The sequence below is a fragment of the Trachemys scripta genome, chromosome 8 (assembly GCF_013100865.1).
Source record: "Trachemys scripta elegans isolate TJP31775 chromosome 8, CAS_Tse_1.0, whole genome shotgun sequence".
Classification (NCBI taxonomy): Eukaryota; Metazoa; Chordata; order Testudines; family Emydidae; genus Trachemys; species Trachemys scripta.
The window spans coordinates 64,180,716-64,191,807 of NC_048305.1; the positions used below are offsets into that span (position 1 = coordinate 64,180,716).

Sequence of the window (11,092 nt, forward strand, 5' to 3'; positions counted from 1 at the left end):
GAGGGGCAAAAAGCTGTGCACTGAGCAGGGGGTGTGGAGTGTGATTGTTCTCTCTCTATACAGTGCAAGACAATATTAATTTGGGCTTACACCCCAAAGGAGGTGTGCACGTGAGGGCTGGATAAATCCCCGAGCTGAATCCTCCCACACAGGGCTGTTTTCAATCTGTGTCTGCAGCTGGGCGTGGCCTTGCCTGTGTGTGCTAGAGAAGACTTGAGGGCCTGGCACAGTAAGGACAGGGTGAGGAAGCCCAGACTGGTGGAATGGGCAGGCTCAGTGGGACCCAAGTATATCAGATGGCATCCTGGAAAAGGGGGTCTAACCCATCACACCCATCTGTGCCAATACTACTGGTTTTCTGCATATAAAAGCCAGGGCTGGCATTAGGGCCATTGCCTAGGGCCCCATGCCACAGGGTCCCCCGTGAAGCTAAGTTGCTCAGGCTTTGGCTTCAGCCCTGGATGTCAGGACTCAGGGCCCCAGGCTTCAGCCCCATGCAGTGGGGCTTTGGCTTTGTGCCCCAGGCCCCAGTGAGTCTAACACTAGCCCTGATTGGAGGACCACTTGAAACCTGTTCGCAGCCCCCCCATGAGGCCCCAGGCCCCTGGTTGAGAACCACTGATCAAGATAACAATTGTTGATAGGAAAAAATACAAAAGGGAACCAGAAAGACTAAAGTAATCAAAACAATATGGCTTACTGATATAACTCAAAGACTGTGTTAAAATCATATTTGATAAACCAGAAAATGTGGGTTCAGACATTAATGAATCAAAATTGGTGTATCAGCTATAAGTAGGGCCCTACCTAGCCCTGCCCCATGATATCTGATCTCCTGAAATCAGCTGGGCTGGGGAGGGACAGGACTTGTCCTTCCCCTGCATGGCTGTTAAGGGGAGAGATCAGACCCACCTCCACAGGCAGCACAGCAGTGAGGGTGGAGCTGAGCTCAAGACTGCCACCCCCAATGGCTCCTGATGGGGCTGAGTGCACCCAGACTCTGGGCTGCTGTCCCTGATAACTCCTGCGTGGGCGCCAGGCCACTCAGGCTCAAGGCTTCTGCCTCCCAGCCGGTTGGGGGACTCCCAGCAGCACTGAGGAGATCAGACCTATCTCCACCTCTGGGATAAGTGAGTATGGTAATCCTACAACAGCTTTAGGACCTCCCCCTCACACACACACATGATCCCCTTTGGATCAGGACCCCATATGGTTACAACACTGAAATTTCAGATGTAAACATCTGAAATCATAAAATTCACCAATTTTAAGACCCTGTGGCCATGGAATTGACCAAAGTGAAACATGAATTTGGCTAGTTATAAGGCCTAAATGGTGGACAAAATTAACGAGAGAATGGGCTATTCCAACAACTCCCTTTTTGGGTCCTTAAAGGAAGAACTTTGGGGGGAGGGGAATATGGCAGACCAGATGGAGGCTACCGGAGCAACATTTATCATTCTGGCTGCCACCCTGCTTTCTCCTAGGACCCCAGAGCTTCTTCTTAATCTAATCCTGAGAGATGTCCTGACCAGACCTGGTCAAAACCAAGGACCCGGGTGACATTCCAGAGGACCCCTCTACTAGTGCCAGCTGAATCTCAACCACAATGTGAGACAAAATGGGATTGATCTGTAACAACAGCAACACAACAGCTCCAGTCCATCTCACCAAATGCGTGTATCATGTTGCTATTCAAATTAGCTGCAGGCTTTCATCTTTGTCTCCATTTTTCTACAAATCCTAAGATTCCTTCCCTCTTTACTTCAGATGATGGTGTTAATAAAAAAACTGAACAAGTCCAAATAACAGACTTTTTAAGAAGAGTGGTAAATGAAACATACAAATCTTTAATTTTAAAAAGGAAACATAATTAAGACACTATGAGTTTAAATTTTAACCAGAGAAGCCAATGTTTTCTGTACAACTGTGCTAGATGACAGGATCATTTGTTGGTTGCATGGACTAAAACATTTGGAAGAAAGATCACCAACAGCTAATAGTGATGGGCAGAACTCAAAAAAGCCTCCATGCATATCCCAAACTTTCTGGTGTGGTGATTGGGCTAAAAATCTCCCAAGATTAAGGTTTCTAATGAGACTTCCTGGAGTTCCTGATTTGGGCCAGAGGGAAATACCGTTGCTTTCTGTTTCAGCGAGCAGGAAGTGTGTAATTCAGGATGTGCAGATGTGTACAATTTCCCTTAAAATTTCCTTTTCCAAATATCATAAAAACCTGTAGTTTGAGCTGAGTTTGAACTTATTTGCCCATCTGTTGTTACTATTTTATGATTGTATATTTTAAACCATTGTGACCAATGATAAAAAAAAGTGACTGAACTGATACATGTAATCAATTTAAGCTAAAATACTGACAAAGGACATAATGTGTGAACATTACAAATAACTGGTCAATGGATTTTGATCCTCAGATCTCAGTTAAAATTATCTGCTTGATGCTTCTTTTTATTCATCGTGAAGTACCTGTCAGAGAGAGAATAAACACTAGAAAATGAGTTTAGTACATGTCAATTTTTTTAAAACAAATATTACATACAAATCCCCTATGGATAGCACAGGAACAGAATATTGATTTCAACAGAATGGCATAAAACTCATACTGGATGGTTTTAACCTCTTTTGGAAAGTAAATGGGAACAAACTCCATCAAATGTAATTGCAGTTCCCCCTGAACTGCAGTGGTTCAACTACTTTTCATATTAAAACAATTACTTATTTTAAAGTGGAACTTAAAAGTAGCTCATAAAACCATACAGTGATTTACTACATATTACTGTAGTTTTATCAGTATCCATGGTGTAGTTATTAGCATTTGAAGGTGATGGAATTTTTGGAACAGGGATCTTGAACCTGTTTCGTTCCATGACTTCCTATCAGCTGCTTCCAGCCAGCCTTCTTCATATGTATGCATGAATTATTTGCTTCTGATCCCATAATGCTATAAAGGAGGTGTCATTTCTCACACCAGTTTACAAAAGGTGATGTGAGAACTGCCACAATAATATAGTCATCCTAATATGGGAAGAAGATCAGAAATTATGATTCTTCTTTATCAGAAGACAGGAGAACTAGAACGATGTAAGATAAAATATATTTTTCCATCAATAAATTTGATAGCATTGTTTAACTGGAGATAGAGTAGCTCGCAGTAAGCAGGTCTGATCTATGAGCAGTCACAGACCTCAATGAAACTGATGGGCATGATACTCATCTTTCATTCAGGCTAAATGAGGAAGCAGTTACATGCCCCTTTGTCTAGTGACACAATGGAAACCACTGCCTGTGGACTAGACCATAGGCAAGGCCTGGGCAAAGGCTAGAGCAATTCTGGTTGAGCGGTTTCTCTAGGGATTGACAATAGGAGGGCTGAGGATAAAATGAGGGAGGGATGGAGGGAGTGTGCGTGTGTGAATGTGTGAGTGCTCCAGAAAGCTATGGAGAGACAGCAATAGAAGTAATAGACAGCATGGCTACAACAGAAAAGATCTTTTTGGTCAGATTGGTGAATGTAAAGATAGGCTCGGAATTGTGAATAAGGAAATTGCACCCTGTTGTCTGAGCCAAGTGTTCAGGGAAACAGGACTTTGTGTCCATTCTTTACAAAGAAGGGTTGTATCATGGAAATACTTGACACCATACCATTTTTTTCCTCCCAACACAAAAAAAGGTGGAAGACCCTGAATATTGGCTAAAGGCTTAGGCTAAAAACGCAAAGTCAAAGATGACCAAAAGGAATTAAAACACCACCTAAAACAGGAATTGGAGACTTTGCAAAAGGTATCGAAGCAACAGTGGGAGGTTTACCAGAAAGGACTGAGAGATGACATGCAGTCTAAGGCCATGGCTATACTAGTAGTTATGTTGGTAAAATTTTGTCACTCAGGGGTGTGAAAAAATACCCCCTGAGCAACATAACTTTTGTCATCATAAGTGCACACATGCACAGCGCGATGTCAACAAGAGATCTCACTGAGCTGGTTTGATTACGTCGACAGGAGAGCTCTCTCCCATTGGCATAACGAGGCTAGGCGAGCGCTCTGACAGCGGTACAGCTGTATTGGTACAACTGTGCAGCTGTCAGCTTGTAAGTATAGACATGGCCTAAATCTTTCTTCAGGCAGCAGCTATAAGGTATCTGGGCAGACTGAGAAGCCCAGCTGCAACACTCCCACTCTGGACCGGCAAGGCAGATAAATGAGGTGACAAGCAAACTGACTCCCATGGATCAGAAGGTTTCAGAGGGGTAGCCGTGTTAGTCTGTATCAGTAAAAACAACGAGGAGTCCTTGTGGTACCTTAGAGACTAACAAATCTATTTGGGCATAAGCAGTTCCCGGCCAACAGGAGCTGTGGAGGCGGCGCTTGGGGAAGGGGAAGCGTGCAGAGCCCCCTGATTGCCCCTACACATAGGAGCCTGAGGGGGGACATACCGTCCGCTTCCCAGGAGCGGCACCGAGGCTCGCAGGGAGCCTGCCAGTCCCGCTGCACAGCGCCGCCAACTGGACAGTCAACAGCCTGGTCAGCGGTGCTGACCGAAGCTGCCAGAATCCCTTTTTAACCGGATGTTCTGGTCGAAAACTGGACACCTGGTCACCCTACATACAAGCAGGGGTAATGAACAGCAGTCAGGTACTGGGTGAAGAATTTTGAATATGATTGCACAGTTACTCAGGGCAGAAATGTGCATTGTCATGACAAGTCACCTGCTAGGATTGGTATTTTTGTATTTATTTCAGGCAGATGATGCTAGTAATATGTTTACAAGTTTTTTAACCAGCTGCTCAAAAGAACATGACTGTTGCTTACTGTTAGACGTACATTTTGGAGTAGGTGACCAGCCATTCTTTGTGCATGCAACTTTGACTTGCAGATTTTCAGGAAAACACATATATGAAATTTCATCACCTTCTTTGTAGGTGTTCGAATAGCTAGATAGAAATTTACCATTTTCCAAATGACCAGGAGAACACTTTTCTAAAGAAAAAAAAGATAAAGTTCAGTTAGCAAATGGAAGTCAGACATTTAACAAAGAAAAAACAAAACAAAACAAAACATCCTCTTCAAAACTAGCTATTTATTTGAAAAAAATCTTTCAAATAAGACCTTCTTGCTGCACAGTACTGTAGTACTTTATACTGAAAAGACCTTTATTTTCAAACATGAATCAAAGAGCTTGATTTTTCCACTGGCCTGAAGCTCATGATATCAACTATGCATGGGTGTAAACAATGACACAAGATGCAAGGCAGTGAAGAATCGGGTCACACGTGCCAGATTCTCAATTGGTGCAAAACAGCAAGCTCCATCATCCTCAGTGGAACTACACTGATTTACACTAGCCAAAAAATCTTGCCCAGTATGTTTCTTAAGTAGTGCTGTCTGCACAGATTCATTTACAGCAGAAGACGTTATCAATCATAGTATTCCCTCAAGGTATTTTATGTATAGGTATCACTATGATGCTCATTGAATCTGATTATTAAAACAAAAAGCATCTTTACAGAATCCAAATGATACAGGTACTGAAACACCAACATGTAGGGACATAGATATCATTGCTGTTGATTGGGTTTCTGTTCAGGCTCAGGCACTAGCTGAAAAGTTCCATTAATCCAAAATAAAAACCAAAGTCAGGTGTAATGGGATTGTTTAAATCATGCCATTGTAATGGAAATCACATCATCAGCCCAGGATAAACAAGGTGACAGGAGAGGGTCAACAACCAAAGGAAGCATCTCTTACTTTCCTTCTCCCCATGCTCAGTCACTGGAGTAGTGTGATGAAGTGTAAAGGTAACTGTGTTAAGTGCTCCAAACTAAATTCATGTTTGTTTCGTGCAGCAGATTGAAATGTATTATTCAGACAGGTTTGGATTTGAGCTCTTGTTAGGGTTGCCAATTTTGGTTGGACGTATTCCTGGAGGTTTCATCAGATGACATACTCTTCAATTAAAAATTAATCTTTAATTCCTATAGACTCCAGGGCAATTCTGGAGGGTTGGCAACCCTAGCTCTTGCTCCTGCCACATTATGAGACTTGATTTTTTTCCCTTCTCAATATTATCTACCACCATAACATGGTGCTCTTGGCCAGTGGCATTTTCCCCTTTCCTCTGAGCTCTCTGGGAGATCTACCATTTCCCACTCTTTAGTTATCATGTATCAGGTATCAAACCCTGAACCTGGTGAACTCAATGGCAGTTTTGTCATTGATCTCAGTGGAGGCAGGGTTTTCCCCCAAGGCCTTAAGGCCTCATGGTAAATTACTGTGGATCCCATTACCACTAACTCAGATTAAGCCTGGAGTTTTGCTACAGAGCAACACAAGTTGCTCCCTCCTGCCAAGGGCTAAAGATGCTGCCTCTGCAGCTCACTAAGCCCCTGACCGCCTAGGAGCAAAGAACAAGGTTCGGTACCAAAATTCTGATTCTCTGAATATTTTTAAACCTTTTTTTCCCACCCACTTCCATGAGCTGTGAATGCCAGGAAAGTGTGACTGGCAATTCAGTGTGATTGAAGTTGTGGAGTACTTGTGACTTTGCATTTTCTGTCAGGACACTGCCTATACTCGGAAAGCCTCTCACTGTGTGTACCCAGTGTCCTTCTGCTTCAGATCCTTCATTAAAAATAACTTGCCACAAGAGTCTCGGAGTCTTTTGACCTTGTACTAGAGTTGTCATCCTGTTTAATATGTTGGTCTGAATTCAACTGCAGTGTCTTTGGAAAAGTAACTGTTATTTTTTGTGCTTTGTGGAAGTCCTATGAACATTCACAGCACTATTTTATTCACAAACCCACACTTAAGGTTGTGATGAAAATATTTCCATTACAAGCATTGTTTTGACCCACTCCTCTCTTAACTTTTCATGGGAAGTAGCTTTTTCAAGGAGCAATTTTATAACTAATATAAGGGATGGTTTCCTGTTCTCCCCCCACTCCCCCACCCCCACTTTCCAAGTGTCGAAATTTTCAAACACCTAGACCGAAAAAGTGAGCCCTTTATGAAAAGTAAAAATAAATCAACATATAAATAAATAAAATCAGACCAAACACACACAAAACCCATTCATAATATTGCTGCCACTTCTAACTTGAAAATAGAATAAGCTACAAACTGAAAAATTCATACATAGGCAGATATTTATACATCCTCATGCCTACTCATTAGAATTTCAGTTTTCAAACTAAAATGTTAATTGATTGTGTTCACACCAACCAAACCACCATATCAAAAATATGATCACGGGGGGCATATAATTGTACTATCTAGTTTCTTAGCGTTTATAGTTTTAACTACTACTGAACTGCATTCTAAACTACTAGGAATGTGGGGAGAAGGGTGTGGATCATATGGGTGCATTAAATTAGTGGAGTCTGGAGCAGGTCACAGAGAGGCTTTGGTCATAGGATGTCTATTCAGCGCAGCTCCAGCATAAAAGCACATTTGGTGGCTAGTGAGCCTGCTAAGTTGGAGGGAAGCAGACCTCTCCTCCGGCAAACTTTAGCATCTTCACAGGCGGTGGAAAGGGAAGAGTAGATTGGTGTGGAAGTAGCCAAGCAGAAGGGCTGGCCCATGACTGGAGTCAGAATTAGGCCATATGCTGGGGACTGGGTTGAACTGCCAGGGCAAAGAAGAGGAGGAAGAACTTGCGTCAGGCTGTGACAACTGGTAGGGGCAACGGAACTGGGGACTTTCTGTGTACATCTACACAATGAGTGGAAGCCCACGGCAGCAAGCCTCTAAGCCTGGGTTGACAAACTCAGGTTCCTGATGCTAGCACTAGCATGCTAAAAACAGCTGTGTAGATAGTGTGACTTGAGCTGGAACTTGGGCTCTGTTGCCTTGAGGGCGTGCGGGGGCTTCAGAGCCCAAGCTCCAGATTCAGCTGTAATCTCTATACAGATATTTTTACTGTGGCAGTGCAACCTCTGCAAGCCCAAATCTCTTGCTACAAACTTGAAGGTTCTCTGCCATGGACTGTGTAGACAGACCTTTTGAGGGGCCATGAAAACAGCTGGTCAGACAATAAGACATTCACAGGTGCTCCATGAAAAATTCTGCATAATAGATGGATAAGACTCGTAGATTATAGTTTTCTTCAACTGGCATTCAACATTTTCCACTTAAAGTAGAAAGAATCTGGCTTTGTAAAAAGCTTTGTGCACTAATCTGAGAAAGCCTGGCATTAGCTAAAGACTTTCTGGACTCTTAGGATTCTCTGCCTCTCCAGCTCCGCTCCCCAACTTCTCATTACCCCAATTAGTTACCCCTCCAGCCAGAACTAGTCTCCAGCTACTCAGACTATATACATCATTTGTGTGTGTGTTTCAAAGGGTTGATAGAGAACATTTGATCTGGTAGAGTACGGGTGTGCAGGGACTGGAGGAACAAGATTTCTTTTGTTTCAGATTATAATAGCATATTCAACACTTCCCAATGCCCCTAATGGCTTTTCCCAACGCTTCGGGGGGGGGGAGGAAAGGGGGTCATGGCCCACTGGTTGAGAAATCCTGGCCTAGAAGTTGGGGCACAGAAGCTGGACTGGAGAGTGGAGAGTAAGGGGGATGCAGTTCCAGCCTCTGCTTTTCTGTGGGGCTACCGATCCTTGAAATATAGATTATAAAAGGGAGATTTTGATCATACTTGTGCTAATTCTAAAAAGAAAAGAACAGAAAAACTAATGTATGCACCCTTCTGCTATTGAGTTTGTCCCAATTTCTTAAGCTTTCACAGTTAAAGTTTAATTAATGTTTTTAGACTGAATTGTTGGTAATAAGGGTGCAAATTGGCGGTGTTAATTGCCATTGCTGGGTGCTAAGGACAGCACTGCAGTATTGTTTTAACCTTGCTTAAACAAGATGTCCAGTTGACAATTTCAAAATAGAACAGCAAAAAGGAAAGCTAAGTTAGAAAGAGAATATTGTAAGCAAGTTACCCAAAATTGCTAACTATTTCTCTGTTAGTACTGCTTCAGAATCATCTTCCAAGATGGTGGATCATCTTTCTTAGAAAATGATAATCAAAGCAAAGATATGAGTATGAACTTGTTCCCTCAGGAGACTTCAGAAGAAAAGGCAAGAATTCCCGAAATCAAGGACAAAATTAATGATGAATGAGATGACCCACTTTTTCTAACACTTGTCCATACAGAAGGTAAAATGAATAGTAGTGATAAAGAGGATGATGTTGCTGTTAGTGTTGAGCAAAATCCAGCTAAATGGCCTTCTTTGCTAATGGAAGAGTTTTGTACTACATGTATTGAGAAAGGTCTGCTCTATTTTCAGAATCGCAATGACAAAGTTATAGTTTCTGAGTGTCAGTACAAATGTGAGAGATGGTATCCTTCATCTCTTCTTTTTGAATGAAAACTACCAAATGGAGCGCATCATCAGAGACATTGGTCAAAGCATTCTAAATCAACAGGAGGAGTATTCTGTTTTATGTGAAAACTCTTTTCATTGCCTAATAATCTTAGCACCTTCATAACCCCAACTGGAAAAAAGCAGAGGAGAAAACTTGTTCTCTTGAAAACAGTGTGGAACATTGCAATGCCATAGTTGCATGGCTAGCATGTTCACAAGATAAGAATCACATTTACAGGGAGATGGTACAGCTGCATCTAACACAAACTGCTTACTGGGAAGACATTTTAAGGCATATTGTGACAGTTATTAAACTCCTTGCTGAATGTGGTTCAGCTTTTAGAGGAAGGGAGGAAGTTATTGGCTTTCCTCAGAATGGAAATTATCTACGTATTCTTGAAGCCATCATAAATTTGACCAGTTAGTAAGAGAGCATATTAAACACTATGGAAACAAAGGGAAAGGGCACCCATCCTACTTGTCGAAAACAAACTGTGATGAGTTCATTGAGCTATTGGGACATAAGGTTTTGGAATTCATTGTAACTGAAGTCAAACAGGCAAAATACTACTCTTTGATAGTAGATTCAACTCCTGATATCGCCCATGAAAATCAGTTATCTGTCATTTTATGCTACAGCTTACATGGTGCCATAAGAGAGGACTTCATTAGGTTTATACCAACTGAAAGCAAAGATGGGCAAGTCACTCTTCCAGACTATGAACAGTTTATTGGATGCAAATGACAATGCTATTGAAAACTGCAGAGATTAGGCATAAATAAAACAAGTAACATGTCTGAAAAGAATGAAGATCGTCAAGCTTATATCAAAAAAGAGTAAACCCACTAGCTGTGTACGTGCCATGCACAGCTCTTCTCTGAACTTAGCTGGAACTTGCAGTATTGATTGTTGCATGGAAGCCATAAGTGTTTCACTTTTGTTCAGAAATTGTATTTTTTCTGTGGCGTTGCTCTGGCGATGGAAACTTCTATGAAGCAATCTTATCAAAAGGAAACACGGACCTCTCCTTATCCTAAAAACCCTGTCAGATATGAGATGGTCCTGTCATGCTGAATGTTGTAAAACAATTGTAGTGAAATATGAGGGCATTCAAAGTTGTTTGAAAGAAACGATGGACAATGCCAAGGAAAATGGTGAAACTCATAGGAAAGCACAATTGTACAAGAAAGCGTGCATCCTGGAGACTGCTTTTATTAGTATCTTATGGAATGTTATACAAGAAAGGTTTGACAAAATTAGTGTACAGCTTCAAAAGCCGGATCTGAATCTTGTTGTTGCTGTTAATTTTCTGACTTCTTTGCAAGCATTTGTCACAAGCTTACAGTCTCACTTTGATGATTTTGAGGAGCAAGCAAAACAATTTGGAGGTTATGCTGATGACTCCAACAATGAAGTACACAAACATACTGTAAAGCAAAAATTTCCTGCTGGCAGAAGTGACACTGCTTTGAGGGAAAGGGAAATTCAAGATTGACTGCTTTTATGTTATCCTCCATAAATTAAGTTCTGAACTAAAAGGAAGAAGAACAGGAGTACTTGTGGTACCTTAGAGACTAACAAATTTATTAGAGCATAAGCTTTCGTGGACTACAGCCCACTTCTTCGGATGCATGTAGTCCACGAAAGCTTATGCTCTAATAAATTTGTTAGTCTCTAAGGTGCCACAAGTACTCCTGTTCTTTTTGCGGA

At 41.9% G+C, this 11,092-nt stretch overlaps 1 long non-coding RNA gene across 1 annotated transcript; it reads right to left on the reverse strand.

Annotated features, from left to right (window-relative positions):
* Positions 1 to 1,829: 1,829 nt before the first annotated feature.
* Positions 1,830 to 4,970, reverse strand: LOC117881259. Its single transcript, XR_004646744.1, has 2 exons — positions 4,838 to 4,970; positions 1,830 to 2,483 (listed from the first exon to the last, which is right to left on the reverse strand). It is a non-coding gene; the product is annotated as an uncharacterized LOC117881259 (long non-coding RNA).
* Positions 4,971 to 11,092: the final 6,122 nt, after the last annotated feature.